Source organism: Pleurodeles waltl, chromosome 10, assembly GCF_031143425.1.
Source record: "Pleurodeles waltl isolate 20211129_DDA chromosome 10, aPleWal1.hap1.20221129, whole genome shotgun sequence".
Taxonomy (NCBI): domain Eukaryota; kingdom Metazoa; phylum Chordata; class Amphibia; order Caudata; family Salamandridae; genus Pleurodeles; species Pleurodeles waltl.
The window spans coordinates 328,629,291-328,649,136 of NC_090449.1; the positions used below are offsets into that span (position 1 = coordinate 328,629,291).

General features: G+C 48.9%; 1 long non-coding RNA gene across 2 annotated transcripts in view; it reads left to right on the top strand.

The window, feature by feature from the left end:
* Positions 1 to 12,482, top strand: part of LOC138260758 (uncharacterized) — a 57,479-nt gene extending 44,997 nt beyond the window's left edge. For both annotated transcript variants that reach the window (XR_011198968.1, XR_011198967.1), the window contains one exon: positions 12,272 to 12,482. This is a non-coding gene — a long non-coding RNA (uncharacterized lncRNA). The remainder of the gene's footprint in view (positions 1 to 12,271) is intronic.
* The last annotated feature ends 7,364 nt before the right edge of the window (positions 12,483 to 19,846 follow it).

Here is a 19,846-nt window from a genome sequence, read left to right on the forward strand (position 1 = left end):
CTCAGCGTGGTTGTGCTTTGCCCACGGTTAAGGGCTATCTTTCGGCCCTTTCGACTTTTTTATATCTTCCAGATCAGCCCTCCCTATTCAGATCTCCTTTGGTTGTTCGATTTTTGAGGGGGCTTACTAATAAATTTCCTCCCAGGCCTTTTATTATGCGCAGTGGGACTTGAATTTGGTGTTGACTTCCTTGCTGCCCATTAGGATATTTGTTTTTTCAAACGGTGGCCATCACTTCGGCTAGACGTGTTAGCAAAACTGCAGGCTCTTTCTGCTCACCCGCCTTTCACCACTTTTTATAAGGATTAGGTTGGTTTTGAGGACCAGGGTGGCTTTCCTCCCCAAGGTGGTGTCTCCATTTCACTTGGGACAATCAATAACTCTCTTGACGTTCTACCCTCCTCCGCATCCATCTAAGGAGGAGGAAAGACTCCATCGTCTGGACCCTAAGAGGGCTCTCAGTTTTTATGTCGACAGGACAAGAGTGTTCCGGTTGGATGAACAACTCTTTATTGGATACGTGAGGAAGGGGAAAGGCCGTCCACAAGAGAGCGATCTCCAGGTGGGCCGTTCTTTGTATTAAAATATGTTACTCATTGGCAAAGAAGGATCCTCCTCGAGGGGATCAGGGCTCATTCCACCAGGGCCAAGTCAACCTCATCGGCTTTGGCCAGAGGTGTTCTGATGGTGGACATCTGCAAGGCTGTGACTTGGTCTTCCCTCTACACCTTTGTGAAGCATTTTTGTTTGGATGCAGAGGTGCGAATGGGATGGCAATTTTGCGCGGTCGGTGCTGCAGGATTTCCTGGTTTGACCAGACAGACACCCTCTGAGGTGGTACTGCTTTGGACTCTATTCATTAGGTGAGGAATCCACAGGTAGTTGTATCCATCAGAAGAGCAAGTTACTTACCTTCGGTAACGCTTTTTCTGGTGGATATATTAGCTACCTGTGGATTCCTCACGGTCCCTCCGCCTCCCCGTTGTCTGTCTGGTCATACCAGGATCGTCATGGGTGTGAAGAGACGAAGAAAGGAAGGCGGTGCAGAAGTGTAACATCTCACGATGGGTGCTTCTTTGCATCAAAAAGTGCTACGCTTTGGCTAAGAAGTTTTTTTTTAAAAAATACGTATTTATTTTTATTTATATTTTTGCCAACTTCATAGGGATTCGAGAGGTACCCATAGTTTGTGGGTTCCCCTGGAGGAGAACAAGAATTTATCCCAGACGACTCGGAGAGGCATCGGTCGACTGCACCATCGGCTTCAGTGGGGCCTATTCACCCAAGGTCTGATTCGGACACCTTTTTCCTATGGGGAGGAATTGGATGGATCCCTGGACCATTATGAATACCAGGATGACCATGCTGTGGACTGGGAACAGGATTTGGGTGAAGCCAGTGGTCTGGATACTTCTCCTGACGCTGGCATGCTGTCTCCTCCTAGTGTGGCTACGGCGGAGGAAGCAACTTACAGTATGGTGGTCAGTAGGGCAGCTGAGGTCCTCAGCCTTGAGCTACCTACTGTGGAAGTCAGGTCTAATCTCCTGACTGAGGTGCTTCAGCTGGGGCTTCTACTTCAGAACCCCTTCTCTCATTCAATGAGGCCCTCACCAATGTCCTTTTGGGTACATGGTCCAAACCCAACACAGGGGCTCCTGTGAACAGGACTATTGCTAGCCGCCATTGGCCTGCACCGACCGACCCAAAATTCCTGTCCCAACACCCACTCCTGAGAGTCGTGTTATCCAGGCTTCACTTCTTCAGGCGCATTCCCTTCCGTACCCCAGGATAGTGAATCCAAAAGGCTGGAACAATTTGCCAAGAAGTTGTTTTCTTCCTGCAGCCTCGCACTGCGGTCTGTGAACACTGCATGTTTTTTGTGACGTTATACCCACTCCCTGTGGGTTACAGTTGCGCAAGTCCCTGCCGCAGATACCGGAGGAGGCCCGTGCTATCGCCTCCAAGCAGTGAAAGATGGGAGAGATGCAGAAAAGTTCACTATCCGTTGTGGGCGGGATACGAGAGACTTTCTGGGCAGATCGGTTGCAACAACAGTGGTCTTACGGCGCCATGCCTGGTTACACACTTGTGGCTTCTCGGGGGATGTCAAACAGTCACTCATGGACATGCCCTTTGATGGCACCCGTCTCTTGGAGACAAAGCGGACTCTGCCTTGGAGAGATTCAATGATTCCCAGTCTACGGCTCGGACCCTTGGTCTTTCCTCCGCCACTCGCCCACCGCATTCAGCTTTTCATCCATTTCGTGGAACACGGAAGGGGCACCCTGTCATGTCCTCAACCCAGCCATCGTGCCACGCACGCTGGGCAGCCTATGCATGGCCGAGGTCGCGGAATTCCACGTGGCTGTGAGACAGGGAACCATAGGTCTGTCCACTCCACCTCTGTAACCCCCCCCTCCCCCCCCCACCCCCCCGGTGCAGTCTCCAAACCCTCCTAGTCCGTCCCGTCACTCCTACCCAGTTAGGGGCAGGATCCGCCATCACCTGCCCCTCTGGGAACTTATCACCACTGATGGGTGGGTTTTGCAGATCATTCGGAAGAGCTACTCCTCCCCACCCTCCTTTGGAATCTGCAGCACCACACATGCCACCATCCTTCCATCATCTTCCGGAGGATCATTTTGTGCTTCTCCACCAGGAAGTCATGGCTCTCTTGGCCAAGGGAGCTATAGAAAGAGTCCTCTGTGCCAGAAGTGGGTCGTGGTTGTTATTCCTGCTACTTTCTTATACCAACGAAGGACAAGGGCTTACATCCAATCCTAGACTTTCGGGTCCTGAACTACTTCCTCAAGAAGGAGAAATTAAAAAAGGTCACCCTGGCTCAGGTTCTTTCTGCCTTAGACCCATGAGACTGGATGGTAGCGTTGGACTTGCAGGACGCTTATTTTCACATCCCCATCCTGCCTGCCCACAGACGTTACCTACGATTCATGGTAGGTCACGAGCACTTTCAGTTTACCATGCTCCTTTTCGGCCTTACCACCGCCCCTCTGGTGTTCACAAAAATGATGGCGGTGGTTGCAGCTCATCTGTGCAGTTAGGGGTCTCAGTTTTCCCCTACCTCAATGACTGGCTGTTGAAGGCGCCTTCTCCCCAGACAGTCGTCTCTCACCTTCAGGACTATGGCGAACCTTCCTGCACAAGCTGGGGTTCACTATAAACGTGCCGAAGTCACACCTGACTCCCTCTCAGACGCTCACTTTCATTGGAGCTGTTCTGGATACAGTGCAATTTCTCGCTTATTCTCCAGACAAGCGAGTCCAAGACCTTCAGGCTATGATTCAGATCTTTCTTTCAGCCTCGGTCTTGGGTTTCGGTGAGTGTGAGCCTGCTGGGCCTCATGGCCTCCTGTCTCCTGCTAGTACACATGCCAGATGGCATATGCGCACTCTGCAGTGGGACCTAAAGTTCCAGTGGGCGCAAGCATCAGGGAAATCGCTCAGACATGGTCCATATCTCGGAGGGGACTGCGAAAGACCTGCAGTGGTGGCTTTAGAATCCAAATTGTGTCAACAGCAGATCCCTCTCCCTTCCCCAACCAGATCTCTCTATAGTGACAGATGCGTCACTTGTGGGTTGGTGTGGCCACATGGGAGAAGCAGAGATCAGAGGCCTCTGGTTTCCGGCGGAGTCGGGCTCCACATAAAAATGCTGGAGCTCCGGGCTCCGGGCAAGGCATACTAGGTCAAAAACATTCCTTCCCTCTCTAAGGGAAAGTGGTGCAGGTGTTCACAGACAACACTACCGCCATGTGGTACTCCAACAGACAACTCGGGGTAGGGTCCTGGACCCTTTGTCAGGAAGCACTACGCCTCTGGACATGGCTGGAATATCAGGGAGTTACGCTGATGGTTGAACATCTGGCAGGCTCTCAACGCCAGAGCAGACAAACTCAGCCGCCCGACGCACAGTCGATCACGAATGGCGTCTCTATCTGGAGGTGACGCAAGGTCTCAAGTGGGGAGAGCCTTGGTTAGATCTGTTTGCTCCGCAGAGAACACGCAATGTCAGCTGTTTTGCACGTTGGAATTTTCGAAGACGGCACTCGCTCGGAGACGCTTTTCATCTCGAGTGGAGCTCCAGCCTCCTGTACGCCTTCCCGTCTAGCCCTCTTCTACCCAGAGTTCTCAAGAAAATCAAGTACGACCGGGCCCAAGTTTTCTTGGTGGCTCCGGACTGGCTTGAAGAGTGTGGTATCCAGAGCTATTGAGCATGTCCAATCCATCCTCCACTCAGACTGCCTCTTTGGGCGGATTCTTCTGTCACAGCAGCAGGAGACGGTTCTCCACCGGCACCTGTCCAACCTCCACCTTCATGCGTGGAGATTGAGCTGCAACAGTTGAATGCATTTGCTCTTCCACCCAAAGTCTGCAATGTTTCTTGGCAGCCAGGCATCCATCGACTAAAACTGTATATGCCTGTCGTTGGAATAAATCTTGTGGCATGGTGTACCAACAAATCTGTTGATCACATTTGTGCCCCTCTGTCAGAGGTTCTTCTGTTCATTATTTAGCCCAGCAGGGCTCTGCTTTGGGAACCCTTAAAGGTTACCTGATCAGCCCTCACTCTTTAAATCTCCTATTGTCAGTAGGTTCTTAAAAGGGCTCACCCACTTATTATCTCCCACTCCATTTATTATGCCTCAGTGGGATCTTAATCTTGTACTTACTTATTTAATGTGTACCCCCTTTGAGCCAATGCATAATTGTCCCATGCGGATCCTCGCATTCAAACTGTCTTTCTTTGTCGCTATCACCTCTGCTTGCAGGGTGAGTGAGCTCCAGGTGCTTTCTTCAATGCCTCCAAACTTGTCTGTACACCCTGACAAAGTGGTGTTACGCATTAGAGCTTCATTCCTTCCTAAGGTATTTACACCATTTTATGTAGGCCAGTCCATCACTTTGCCTACCTTCTACACACTCCCACACCCTTCCCATGAGAAGGGGAGAGACTCCACTTTCTGGACCCAAAAAGAGTGTTGGTGTTCTACCTCCATTGTACTAAAGATTTCCAGGTGGACAATCAACTCTTTGGCTAGGTGGGTGCTAAGAAAGGGAAGGCGGTGCAAAAGCATATCATCTCTCGATGGGTGCTTCTTTGCATCAAAATGTGCTACACTTTGGCTAAAAAGCAACCTCCTGAAGGCTTGCGTGCTCATTCCAACAGAGAAATTGCGGCTTCCACGGCATTAGCACGCGGAGTTCCTGTCCTGGATATCTGTCGGGCAGCTACATGGGCATCCCTGCACACGTTTGATAAGCATTACTGCCTGGATAGTCAGGTCCGTTGAGGCGGCTACTTTGGTCGTTCAGTCCTGCAAGACTTTCTAGTATGATCTTTGTTCGCAGCCCACCACATAGGATGGCATTGCTTGGGTATCAATTCTAAGGTAAGGAATCTGCAACTAGAAGTCTCTATCAGATGTACAGGTTAGTTGCCTTCGGCATTTGAAATATCTGGTGGGAGACACATTCTAGTTGCAGCTTCCTTACCGCCCGCCCATCCTCCCCGCTTTGCGAAATTATTTCTGGGGACAGGTGTTCCACCCTTTCAGGTCCTTAGCTCTGTCACACCAATCTCAGTGTTTTTAGCGGCTCTGCGCTCTGGCGTGGAAAGTCGTTAAAAGAAACTGACATCACTGCGGGAGGGCGGCGTCAGTGTACTACTCCAGACGTCATCAAGGCATCAGTCGATGCCTGCGGAGTCGAACAACGCCACCTACAGACGCCCAAGGGTATTGCTCGAAGAAAAATCTCCAGATACAGTCTAACGCCTGGGGGGAAATTCTAAGGTAAGGAATCTGCAACTAGAGTATGTCTCTACCAGATATTTCATTACCGAAGGTAAGTAATTTGTACTTTAGGCCATTTGTGAGCTTGCATAAGGGGTCGCACCCCTTATCAGTATAAAGGTTTAAAAAAAATATTTAAAAAACCCTGGTTTCTAGTGACTTCTGCACCCCACCCCCTGCCAAAAGGGGCAGATCGGCCTAATTAATAAAGGCCAATCTGCCCACTGGGAGAGGGGGGGGGGCAGAAATGATCTTTTAAAAAAATAGCTTGAGGGGGGAACAACCCTTGCCTAAGGGGTCACTCCTGTTCTCCCTGGGGGCAGATCAGCCTATTTCTGATGGATACAACTACCTGTGGATTCCTCACCTAATGAATACTCCCATTGCGCCAGCGTTCGACGGAAATCTTCTTCCTAGCTTCTGCACGTCGAAGAGGACGTCACAGTTGCCCACGCGACGCTGTCTGACGTCATACAGGCAATAAGAGGTCCTCGCCGACGTCAGTTCACTTTTTTCCGTGCCATTCGAAACGGTTATCTTAGAGGGAGCTACTGTTGCTGTTCGACAGTTACAGTGTGTTTTTTGGATCTATTTTTTTCTTTGAGATTACAATGTCGCAAAGAAAGTCAGGATTCAAGCCCTGCCGTGAGTGTGGGGGCAAAATGTCGGTAACTAACTAAGACTGTTTGTGGTGTCTTAGTTCCGATCATGATGTTGACAAGTGCGATTCGTGTCAACATATGAATCCTAAGGCCCTGAAAGAGCGCGAGGCTAAGCTTTTTCTGGCGAAGTCGAAAAGGAAGGAAAAGAGATGTCATCGAAAATCCTCGTCACCGAAGTCTCATCGGCGTCATCGGGACTCCCGGCGCCGGTCGAGTAAAGAGAGGTCGAGGTCACTATCAACTCGACGTCGGAAGACTTGGGAGGTCAGTCCCACTGTCACTCCCCATCCGTCGACGCCGTTGCCTTCTCCAGCCTCACCGACTTCGCCCGGGTCATCGGGCCAACCACCTTCAGTGTTTGAGGTTCCGCAGCCTCAAATATTTTCTCCGTCGTTGCAGACGTCGAGGTCGGTGTCGCCTTCGAACCAGGCACCCCAGTACCCGGCTTTCCCGGCCCCTGGAGCTGATAGTACCGCATTTTTAAATGCAATGTTTTCCATCTTCCAGCAGATGGCTCCAGGTGGTGGACCGGCTGGTCCTTCGGGCCCTTTGGCCTTCAACATGGGTGCTCCGGCTCCGCTTCGACCGGCACCCTTTATGCCCTTTCTCCCCCTGGGGAACGTGGGCTCGCTGCCGGTATCGGCTCCGGTGGCTCCTGAGACTTCGGCTCCGGTGGCTTCGATGTTTCAACCAGTGCCGCCGTCTAGACCTCCTGCAACTCCAAAGCAGTCTTCTCTCCATGCGACTCCTTGATCGGCATCGTTCTTCAACATCAGCTGACGCCATGTCGACGCCGAGGATAGAGGAGAGGCTGCACTCGAGGAGGCTTGCTCTCCACCTCCTTGAAGAGCAGGAGTACCAGAGACAAAACATGGAGGAAGGAGAGCTTGAGGACTCTCGTGAGGGTCTCCATGGGCTGGACACTGCTAGTGGCCTAGATACTTACCCCGAGTGGGACTTGTCATCTCCTGGGGAGTATACAGAAGAGGCGGCCACTTTTTATTCTGTTATCAGGAAGGCAGCTAGCTTCTTGGATCTTCCTTTGCCGGTAACTGAAGCCAAGCAGAATTTGTTGACAGAGGTGTTGCACCCGGCCTCTACATCTGCAGAACCACTTTTGCCGTTCAATGAGGCTTTGCTGGACCCTGTTTTGGAAGTCTGGAAGAAGCTGGGGTCTTCTTCAGCTGTCAATAGATCTGTGGCTAGGAGGTATTGGGCTGCACCGGCTGACCCTGGTTTTCTTACCAGACATCCAACACCTGAAAGCTTGGTGGTCCAGGCTTCCTGCTCGGCAAGGTCTGCTCCTGGCTCTTTTCCATCTGTGCCCTCGGATAGAGACTCCAAGAAGATGGACATGGCATCCAAAAAGGTGTTCTCTTCATGTAGCATGGCATTGAAGTCCACCAATGCTACATGTATTTTAGGAAGATACATTTATGCCCTGATGGACGAGATTGCATCAACGCATACGGAGGTCCCTCAGGGGCTGTTAAATCTAGTATTGGACGCTCAGGCAGCTGCAACTCTGGTTATCCAATCTGGGTTGGATACAACTGACTCCATTGCTAGGGCAATGGGCACTGCTGTAGTTACGAGGAGGCAGGCTTGGCTTCGTAACTCATGATTTTCCTCTGATGTGCAGTCGACCCTACTGGACCTTCCTTTTGTTGGGAACAAGCTCTTTGGTGCCAAGGCGGATTCGGCCTTAGAGAGGTTCAAGGAGAGCAGGGCCACGGCCAAGTCGCTGGGCTTGCAAGCCACTTCTTCTGCCTCCTCCAGATTTTTTAGGAGGTTTCGAGGATTTGATTGTGGCTCCTCCTCCTCCTCCTTTCGAGGGAAATTCCAGAAGCCTACCTCTGCTCTCTCCTATAGATCTTTTAGAGGGAGGGGTAGGGTCCGTACCAGGGGAGCCTCTCAGCAGCACTCTGCCTTTTCCTCTTCCTCTGGAGGGGTGCAGCAGGGGAAGCAGCCTTAGGCTTCCACCAATTCCCACTCACTCCACTCCTGTAGGGGGGAGGTTACTGAATTTTCTCCACAAGTGGGAGATCATAACTTCAGACTCCTGGGTTACCAGCATTGTGAGAAAAGGCTACACCCTTCCCTTTTGGGACTTTCCGCCCCCCATCCCGCCCCGCCCATCTTCTTGTTCAGAAGAACACCTCCTGTTGTTGGAACAGGAGGTTCAAGTCCTCCTTTCAAAGGGCTCGGTGGAGTTGGTTCCAGAGCAGGAAAGGGGTCAAGGTTGTTATTCAAGGTACTTCCTGATTCCCAAGCAGGATGGTCGTTTGAGAACAATCCTGGACCTAAGGATCTTGAATTGGTTCCTCAAACAGGAAAAGTTCAAGATGCTGACCCTAGCTCAGGTGCTTTTGGCACTGAACAATGGAGATTGGATGGTGTCTGTCGACTTGCAGGATGCTTACTTTCATATCCCGATACTCAGGTCGCACAGGAAGTATCTCCGTTTTGTGGTGGGGTCGCAGCACTATCAGTTTGCGGTCCTCCCGTTTGGTCTTACTTCAGCACCTCGAGTCTTCACGAAGGTGATGTCGGTGGTTGCGGCAGAGCTCAGAAGGAATGGGATAGCAGTATTTCCTTATCTAGACGACTGGTTGATCAAAGCCAGGTCTCCGGAGCTCGTGTTGCATCACCTGCAGTCGACAACCCAGTTGTTGTTCGACCTGGGCTTTTGGGTGAACATGCCCAAATCTCACCTAGAGCCCTCTCAGCGCCCCCTGTTCATAGGGGCAGTACTGGATACAACATTGAACCGAGCCTTTCCTCCGCCTCAGCGGATTCAGGACATTCAGGCGTTGGTTCCAATGTTTCAAAGTGGAGCAGTCATTCCAGTCCTCAAGGTCCTACGTCTGCTCGGTCTGTTTGCTTCTTGCATACTGTTGGTCATGCATGCTCGCTGGCACATGAGGGCTCTTCAGTGGTGCCTCCGAAGGCAGTGATCTCAACACAAAGGGGATCTCGAAGGCTCGGTGAGAATCTCCAGAGATGCTGCCATGGATTTGAAATGGTGGATTGCGGACGGCAATCTTTCCAGAGGAAAGCCGTTCTCGCAAGCTACGCCTGTGGCCACAGTAATAACGGATGCTTCCACTCTAGGGTGGGGAGCTCATCTGTGGGACCTGGAGATCAAGGGACTTTGGTCTCCAGTAGAACAGGTGTTTCATATCAATCTGTTGGAGTTACGGGCTGTACGTCTGGCTCTCAAGGCCTTCCTCCCGTCCCTTCTTGGTCAGTCGGTTCAGGTCCTGACGGACAACACTACTGCAATGTGGTATATAAACAAACAGGGAGGGGTAGGGTCGTACCTTCTCTGCAGAGAAGCTCTACGGCTATGGTCCTGGGCAAAGGACCATCAGATTTGCTTGGTAGCAAATCATCTGGCCGGAGTCTTGAACGTACGTGCGGACAATCTCAGTCGCCATTTCTCAGCCGCTCACGAGTGGCGTCTCCATCCAGATCAAGTCCGGTTAATCTTCCAGATGTGGGGGTTTCCTCGGATAGATCTGTTTGCCACCCGGGAGAACTCGCACTGCCCGTTATTCTGCAGCCTCCAGTATCCGGTACAAGGAGCTTTGGGGGATGCGTTTCAGATGACCTGGTGCGACCAGTTGCTTTACGCGTTTCCCCCCATACCCTTGATTCCTTGTGTGTTGAGTAAAGTTTGCCAAGACCGGGCTCAAGTCATCTTAATTGCTCCGGATTGGCCAAGGAGGGTGTGGTACTCGGACCTTCTCCAACTCTCACTGTGCCCTCCGCTCCGTCTCCCTCTCAGGGCAGACCTCCTCTCGCAGTCGCAGGGGCAGGTTTTACACCCCCACCTCCAGAGCCTGCACCTTCATGCCTGGAGATTGAACGGGGCAACCTGAGTTCTTTCTCTCTCCTGCCTGATGTAGTGGATGTTATCTTATCGGCCAGGCGACACTCCACTAAATCTATCTACGCTAATAGGTGGTCTAAATTTGTGGTTTGGTGTGGAGAGAGGCAGATTGATCCCTTACGTGCTCATTTGTCAGATGTTTTATCTTTTGCTTTGTCTTTAGCACAGAGGGGTTGTGCAGTGGCTACTGTTAAGGGTTACTTGTCTGCCTTGTCAGCCTTTCTTTGTCTTCCAGACCAGCCTTCTTTATTTAAATCACCAATAGTACTTAGATTCTTGAAGGGCCTTATGAATAAAATCCCTCCAACTCCTTTCGTTATGGCTCAATGGGATTTGACTGTGGTTCTAACTTTCCTTATGGGGGTCCCCTTTTGAGCCTATGCATTCTTGCCCCATAAGATTATTGGTTCTTAAAACGGTTTTCCTGGTTGCAATTACCTCTGCAAGGAGAGTGAGTGAGTTGCAGGCTCTATCGGTAAAACCCCCTTATACATCTTTTTATGGGGATAAGGTGGTGTTGAGGACGAAGGCTGCTTTCCTTCCGAAGGTTGTTTCACCCTTTCATTTGGCCCAGACAATTACTCTATCCACGTTTTATCCTCCGCCTCATCCGTCAAAGGAAGAAGAGAGACTACACCGCTTGGACCCAAAGAGGGCACTAAGCTTTTATATAGACAGGACAAAGGATTTCAGGCTCGAGGATCAGCTTTTCATCGGATACGTGGGAAAGAGGAGAGGAAAGGCAGTCCACAAGAGAACACTCTCCAGGTGGGTTGCTCTTTGCATTAAAATGTGTTGCTCTTTAGCAAAGAAGGATCCTCCTGATGGTATAAGAGCTCATTCCACCAGAGCTAAGTCGGCCTCTTCGACCTTGGCTAGGGGTGTTCCTGTGGTCGACATCTGCAAGGCCGCAACTTGGTCATCCCTTCATACTTTTGCGAAGCATTACTGCTTGGACTCTGAGGTCAGAAGGGATGGCCATTTTGCACGGTCAGTGCTGCAGGATTTCTTGGTTTGACCATTCAGGCACCCACCACCGAGTGCGGTACTGCTTTGGGACTCTTCATTAGTTGAGGAATCCACAGGTAGTTGTATCCATCAGAAGAATGAGTTACTTACCTTCGGTAGCGACTTTTCTGGTGGATACATTAGCTACCTGTGGATTCCTCGCGGTCCCACCCGCTTCCCCGTTGCCTGTTTGGTCTAACCAAGTAATTCTTGAGTGTGCTCCTCTTGGTTTTGAGGATTTGTATATATTATGTATATATGTTTATATCTATATATATAGTTAATATATTTATTTACTTGTTTAAAAAAAAAATGGTAGGTTGAATTCTCAGAATGATGTGTTTGTTTGGAATATCATTAAATATTACTATTGTTCTTTGATCTCAATGGCCTATTCTCAGGCACGTAAAAAATGTTGGTACTGACGTCGGCACGTCGGCGAGGACCTCTTATTGCCTGTATGACGTCAGACGGCATCGCGTGGGCAACTGCTCGTCGACATGCAGAAGCTAGGAAGAAGATTTCCGTTGAATGCTGGCGCAATGGGAGTATTCATTAGGTGAGGAATCCACAGGAAGCTAATGTATCCACCAGAAAAGTCGCTACCGAAGGTAAGTAACTCGTTCTTTAATAGCATTATGTCCATGGCAGTGAAGGGGTTAAGGACATGAAGACAACACCCGCTTTAGCAAGAGGTTTCTGTTGACCCGGTGACAAAGTTGATGCAGGATACATTTGGGACTTTCCTATGGTAGTAGTATGACTATTTTGCCATTATCATGCTTTTGAATACTGTATTTGAGATTTAAGGTGACATTGCTATTTGCGTGCCCTCCACTTGAACGTCATATTGGTTCTGCATGGAATAGTTACAAGGTGTATTTTCTCTTCTAGGGAATGACGGCTCCAAACGGGAATGAACAAGAAGGAACTGACCATTTTTATCTCACGAAGAAAGAGGGGACATAAACATGGACTATGTTATGAATTTAGAGTTTGATAGGTTATGTGGAATACCCCTTCCCTAAGATTTCTGTGAAATAAAGGTTTTTTTTTCTAATTGTAAAGGCTGCTGATTAATAAAATGGACAAAGGAAATGCATAATCCATGGCTCCGGTCTTGAGATTGAATCATAGTTCATAATTTCAATAATTATCAAAAGTAAATGTGCTTTGCTAATGTGTCCCTCATTAGTGCTGACCTACCATTAGTATTTTTTAGTGAAAGCTAACTACCCAACTGCATCTCCAATAACTTTTTTTAACCAGTTTTAAATTGCATTTTCAATATCACAATCTTGAATAAATTACATCTATGAAAGTTACATTATCATTAGTAAAATCCGCAATCCAGCTACATCGTCATTAATAAAATAGTTTCACATCAGTATCAGCAGGAGTCCTTGGTTCAGTCCTTAAACAGCAACATTGGAAAAAACAAGTCATGTGTTGATGTTAACTCACATTCTGCCATTACCATAAGTGCTATTCAATCTTCCTATCTCAAGCAGGTACTGCAAACATTGAAAATCAACAGTGACATCCATGAAGCTATAATGGCCACTAGGAAGCTATTCGGGGACATCAAAGGGTGTAACAGAAGGGTGTTGTCACTCACCCATGGACAGGCTGGAAGGGGTTATGATGGAGGTGTGGGAATGTGGATAAAAGGGGATGGGGGAGGAGGGGGTTATGTCCCCGCCAGGGTAGGTTTAAGTACGGGCCACCAACTCTTGAATGTGTGCAAGTCAAGTAATAGTGCTTCCCATTCCACATTTCTGGGGTATTTGCGTAGTCCTCATATTTCTTGCCTCCTGAGCTCCTCTCCCTGTCCCCACTTCAGTATTGCCGCACACCAGTGGGCTATATCCAACAATACCTGGGCTTTCCAGTGCATGGCAATTAGTCTGCATGCTATCAGCAATGCTTGGTTTATAAACCGGTTCGCAGCTTTATCTGTTTTTGAGCACCTGAACAATCCCAACAGTGCAACTTCCATTGTGAACACATCCAGTCACCTCTCAGCAAGTTGGACACTGACACCCATAAGGTTACAGACTGAGCAACTCCAGAATACGTGCATCGTGTCAGCACCTGCATGTTGGCATCTCGGGCAAACAGAGGAGGACCCAAACATTTAGGACAGAGTTGCAGGAGGGAGGTAAGCTATATGAAATATATTATGCAGGATCTACTGAACTTGGTATTCTGCATCATCCTGGGGTATGTAAGTACTGTTTCCAGTATTTCCTTGTCGACTCGCCACCTAAGCCCCACTCCCTAAGGACTACATTTAACAGGTTGTGTGCGGTGTATGCTAGTGCACAAACAAACCAGGTGACAAGTCTACAGCCTCAACCCATTATATACAGTGTGTGTATGAGAGGGTGTTTATGGGGTTGCCATGGAGCCAAAGATGGCAGCCGTGGAGTAACTTTGCTCCAGGACCTGAATGCCGCAATCAACATTAATCCTGTCATTACACACACACACACACACACACAGAGACAGACACAGTGCTGCATCAGACTGTCGACTGGCCAGAACCAACCTTGCATACCATACCGGGCATGCCCGGCACAGGGGGAGGGGGAGGGGGAGGGTGTAGGGAGCTGGCTACTACAAAGACCACAGCTGACACTAGCAGACTTTTACCCCACGGAACATGATTTTAGTCATCCTGCATACAGTGATCCAGCAACGTATTGGCGCGGTAGACTGGGAACACACCATGGGTAAACCGAAATCACCAAAACCTCACCCCCGTCCACCCTATCCCACACTCCATCATGGGGAGGACCCTTGACATGGGCAAAGACCTCCAGCTCTCCACAGGACTTGGGTGAAAAACAGGCCACCATCCTACTTACCAATAAATCCTCTTGCTCATCAGTAGAAGCGCACATAAAGGAGATATGTGTGGAATTTGGTCTCCTTCAGAAGGACCTGCGAAAATTGACTTCCCGGTTCACCAACACAGAACGTAATATCACAGAGATGGTACCACAGCTGAAGACCCAAAAACAGACCACCCAAGACCTTCTGGACAAAGTGCACTTGTTAGGTACATGCTGAGTCATGCCAGGCTAACGCCAAGTGAAGCATGCCAATGAAACTCATGACCAGGTTGTGACCCTGCCATTAGCAGACTACCTGTAAAAACCAAAGACCACGGGCCAGCCCATCCACTTCTTTCTTCAACACTGTAGGCGGCTTTTTAATCAGTCTGCTCCACACTATTAACGAGGGCTTCCTGAGGCACCGTACTGCAGTATCTCTCGGATTGCCAGCCTAACTCTAGCAAATACACAGCTCGAATCCACTCATAAGGGGACAAACCTTGATAACTGCTGGTGTGGTGGTCCCCTACAAGAACAGAAATGACCCTGCCTACAAGCTGGATATTACAATTGCAATCTGCCATTCTTCAGTATGTATCACTCTGACCTACACAGCTAACTGGCCACCCCTATAATATCCGTCGCCTATTCAGTGTAATAGACCAGGCATCCCCACTATATACTAGATCAGCCTAATAGTCTGTATTGATTGACTCTTATGGAGCACCTGTTTGCGACCCTATCATCCTTCGTTCTAGGTCCATGCCTCCTAGCTTACAACAAACTACTAAACATAAACCTCTCTTCAAGGGTCCAAGAGGGCTGCCTAATATTGCCCCCCTTTCCTGTTGGTCGTGGTTAAACAGGGTTGTCCCATCTCCCCAATCCTGTTCTCCATATCCATGTAGCCAATGGCGCACTGCCTCAGTTGGAAGAGCCCCGTTTGTGGGGGGAGGGGAGGGAATACAGCTGCACGGAGGAACTTAGTGTTCCTTTACGCAAATTATGTTCTACTTTACATCTGAGATATGAAAATCGACACTTCCTGTTCGACATCTGCCTTTCAGGACTTTGAAGCGGTGACTGGGCTCCAAGTTAACTAGGGAAAATTCTATACTTGTTCCGAGGTGAAACCCCACACCACCAACATTGCCCCTACACTCTTAGCTTGGAAGTCCACAGCCTTCCGTTACCTGGGGTTCCACTTCACCACTTGCAGGAAGACAAATTTGAGGGCAACTCTGTCAGCAGCTCCCCAGAGCCCTCACCGGCAAGATTGCATTCTCAAAGATGATAATCCTTCCCCAGTTGCAGTATTTTGTCAACGTACCAGGCTTTCCACCATACCACTTCTGTGATCTAGATCATTTGATGGGGAATACAATTTGGAATGATGGGTTGATAGTGGTTCAGGGAGGTTTGAGGGGACCCATGTTTCGAGTCTTACTACCTGGTGGCACAGCTTGATTGGGTGGCTCGATGGCTGGTGGGCAAAAACACATTCAAGATCACCACTGATGATGCCCTGCTCCTTTCCTGGATGGTTGTCGTGGAAATGTCTAACCAGAAACTTTCGCCTAACAAACAAACCAGATTGTTCCATATGCCCCTAACATTGCAATACAGGGCCTCACCAGCGTGTAGGGCTCATTGACAAGAGAGCAGCTACCAGACTGGCAGGCACACTCATTTGACACAGTGGAAAACCTCTTCCGGGACGGCCAGCTTTTGACCAGGACTATGCCATCTCCCAGGACAATTCATCACATACTGATGCCTGCTACCTCAATGGACTCCCTATGGTAAATCCTTACAGAAAAAAATAGACACAAAGTTGTTTGTATAATATATCAAATGGTACACGGGTGACATCTTATCATTTGGCTTTGTAAAGCCATTGGAACACTTCGACATACCCCTGATGCAACTTAGGCAGTTCTGTACGGAGAACCACAGGAGGCATTATCATGATCATCAATATGCCAGGGCCCTGGAATCACATAAGATGGTAAGACATAAAGCATGCTACAAGAATAACCAATAAATGCTTCTACATAAGGGCTACCTCAACCCCTCCCCCCGCCCCCTTAACAGAATATTCCTAGTGGCACACCTCACCTGCCTGAGATGCTCTTTCCCAGTGGTGCACCTTCAACACATGCTCTAGTCCTGCTCCACATTGGCACACTTTTGGGACAAGCTGCATAGCACTTTGGCCACAGTCCCATAACTTAATGCCACCGCACTAGGATTATTCCCATTGATGGAACCAACACAAAGTACAAGCCAAATTTGCTAAGCTGGCCCTCTTATTGGCCAAATGCCTCCTCTCTTTGTATTGAAAGGCCCCGCAACCGCGTTGCAGGCCCATGGCAATTGGCAGTGTCCTGCTAGGATGAGGCAGATAGGCTTGCACTACACTGGTTGTAGGCCGGCTGTATCAGACAGTGCCCCATCGCAGCAGCATGGGATGTGATGTTGCTACAATATAAGGCCCTTACAGCAGGTGCTTCCCCTTGAAAAACCCATAACTCACTAAACCACAGCCTTACCCAATGACAAAGTGGAACCTTACCCATGCCAACGGGAGGCCCCATATTGATGAAGGCATCACGATTTCATCAGTTTACCCACACAACACCTCTCAATTCCCCAGTCAGATGAGAACTTCTCTTGCAATGCCCTTATGCAGGTGTACACATCACAAAGGAGAACTGCCACCTTTCTCCTCAATCCACCCATCCCCTCCTGTTAAAGCAACCTCTCATGTAACTACCCTTTATGTGCTCACTGTCACCAGGAACTTCATACAATTAAGAGGCCTGAAGGACAACCGACACATGGCCAAAGTTTGCCTTTCTGCTCCCAATTAGAGTTCAGCTCTTTTCAAAATAATTATTTGTTTATTTCCCAACACAGCACTTATTACATACAGCGTAACTCTGAGTGCTCCTGAATTCCTTGACCAGCAGCCTTCCACCATAGTTAGCCGCCCTCAAATTGCAAATAGTACCAGGCAATTTCCACTGCCCCAACCAGACAGCCCTCACAATGCAGTGCACATGATACCCCAAGCTGGAGTACGGCCACCCTCGAGTGACGTTCCCATGCACACGAGATTGCAAGGTACTTACATAGCTGATAGCTATGTATTGCATGATGTAATTCACTGCCAAATTTCCTTTTCCACTGTATAAACTATGTGTAATGTGTTGTTTGTCGCTGTACTGGCATATTGTCTGTGATGGCCCAGAGTATTTCTACGGTGGCCCAGCAAGCGCCCGTATGCCAAGAAATGACCTGCTGGAAGGGCATGTTCCTCCTGTAAGCATTTATAAGAAAATAATGTACCCCCCTGATACAAAGCAACTAGTGTACTTATGCCTGCCTCTACCCAGGCCCTCGTGCCCACGCTACCAAACATTTTGCTGAATGAGGTTATGTAGCTCAGTGGTATCTCAAGCAAAGAATCTGCATGATGTATCGCAAGCTCTGATTAAAACTCTCATGTGATCAGCAATAATCCATTAGCATCCTGTGAAACCTTGTCCTGGGGGAGGAAGATCCGCTAGACCACAAAGTGTGCTCGGGCTGCTGTGGGAGATTCAAGTTCTTCTGTGTGATGACCTGACAAACAACTTGCCGACAAATGCACCTGGGCCGCCAACTAGTAATGTTCCAAATCTGGAGCCCCAAATACCCCTTAGTCTAGGGACAACTGTAGTTTACGGAGTGCAATGTGGCAACTCCCCTTGTTTTGAATGAAACTCCTTATGGCCAAGTGTAATGGATGGGATGTGCCTCTGAGTGACAGACCAGGAGGTTATAGGAAAAGTAAAGTAGCAGAGGGAGCATTACCATCTTAAATAGGGACACTCTACCTTGCAAAGTGCTCCAAAAAGCCATGTGGGGATGTGGGTTGCTATGCTTCTTATAAGGTTGTCATCTATTAGATACTTTGTCTCGTGATAGATGTTTATGCCAAGGTATCAAAACGTGCGGGGCTCCTAACACAAAGGATTGGAATCCACAATGAAATGCTGCTGGGGACAGTTCGGGTGCAGCATAAACAGGCATGATTTGGCACAGGTCACCCCCAGGCCAGAAGCAACATGAAACTCCAGGGGTATGTCTTGGATATCAGCTATGCCCTACTGTATGTTTCGGATGTAGAATAATGCATCATCTGCATATAACAAGACTACATGGATCTCCCCAGACAATGGGATACTCCAGGAACGCCCCTGCTGTTGGAGCCTCAGGGATAAGGGCTCCATTGCGAGGCCAAAGATCAGAGGGGACAGCGGACAGACTTGCCACATTCCTCTGCTCACTCAGAAACAGGGGAAGATACACTGGCCAATATTCACCCGCACTGTGCGTTCAATGTATATGAGTAAAATTAACGCATCTAGTCATCCCTTGATGCCAAAAGTAGTCATGGTCAAAAACGGGCAATTTCAATCCACTATATCAAATGCTTCATGCAAGTCCAGCACCAAGCATGCAGCAAATGGCAACTGGACCAGAGGAAGCTTCATTACCCTGTGCAGAAGGTGTATATTTAAAGTGGTGGTGGACCTACCTGTGTGCACCAGACGTGGCATGTGTTCACACAGCCTGCCCGCTATAACCTTGTTCAGGATTTTATAATCAGACCTCAACATAGAATGCGGGTATTAAAAGGCAAGCTCCATGGGGTCTTTCACAGGCTTGGAAAAGGATACTAAGATTTGCGGAGGGTGGGCAGAAGTCAACCGTCCGTTTGGAACTCTTGTTAAGGTTTGAGGAGTTTCAGGGCTAAAAGGTGCTTCTAGGCTTTGTAGAATTAGATTTGGAATTCATACCCAGTGTTTTATGAGTTGCTGTGCCCCGCCTGACACCGTCTCTTTCTCTCATGAAAGGGGTGCGTTAAGATCTTCCCTATCTAGTGGACGACGGACTACTAAGTTGACAGACGCAAGAAAGTGACATATTGCAACCTGACTGTCCATGATAGAGGGTCATATGCGGTCTGATAATGCATAGTAAATGCCTTGTGAATCTGACTGATTTGTGACAATTGCTGGTGAATCCCTGATTATCGTGATCTGTGTGGGCAGGTTCATGCTGCACAGGAGCCAGGACAATAAACATCTGCATACTGCTTCGCATGGTACGCACGGATGTCGAGGTGTTGTAGTTGCTCACTCATTTGAACATGTCTATGCAGTGCCTTAATCATTGCACCCAGCATTGTACAGTCAGTTTGGGCCGTAGTTTGCAGTGCACCCAGGGATGTCTAAATACAGGACATGTCACTGTGTGGCCTGCCTTCACCCCTACAACCGTATGGATGCAGTGACCTCTGAGGATAACTTTCATCGCTTCCCAGTCAATTACCTTGGACACAGATGTTCCCCAGTTGTCGAATAGGCTATGGGAGAGTGTCTCTGCTGTTGTGTCACAGAATACCTTATCTCCAAGCATGGTGGGCTGTAAATGCCTAGTGGGAACCTGTGACTATGACACACCCCACTAAAACTGTACCTGGAGGGGATTAAGGTTGGAATAGGTCTTCCCCCAGATATTCTGCCCTTGATGCCAATAGCCTAGTAGCTGTGACACAGAGTATCCAATCGAATCAGAT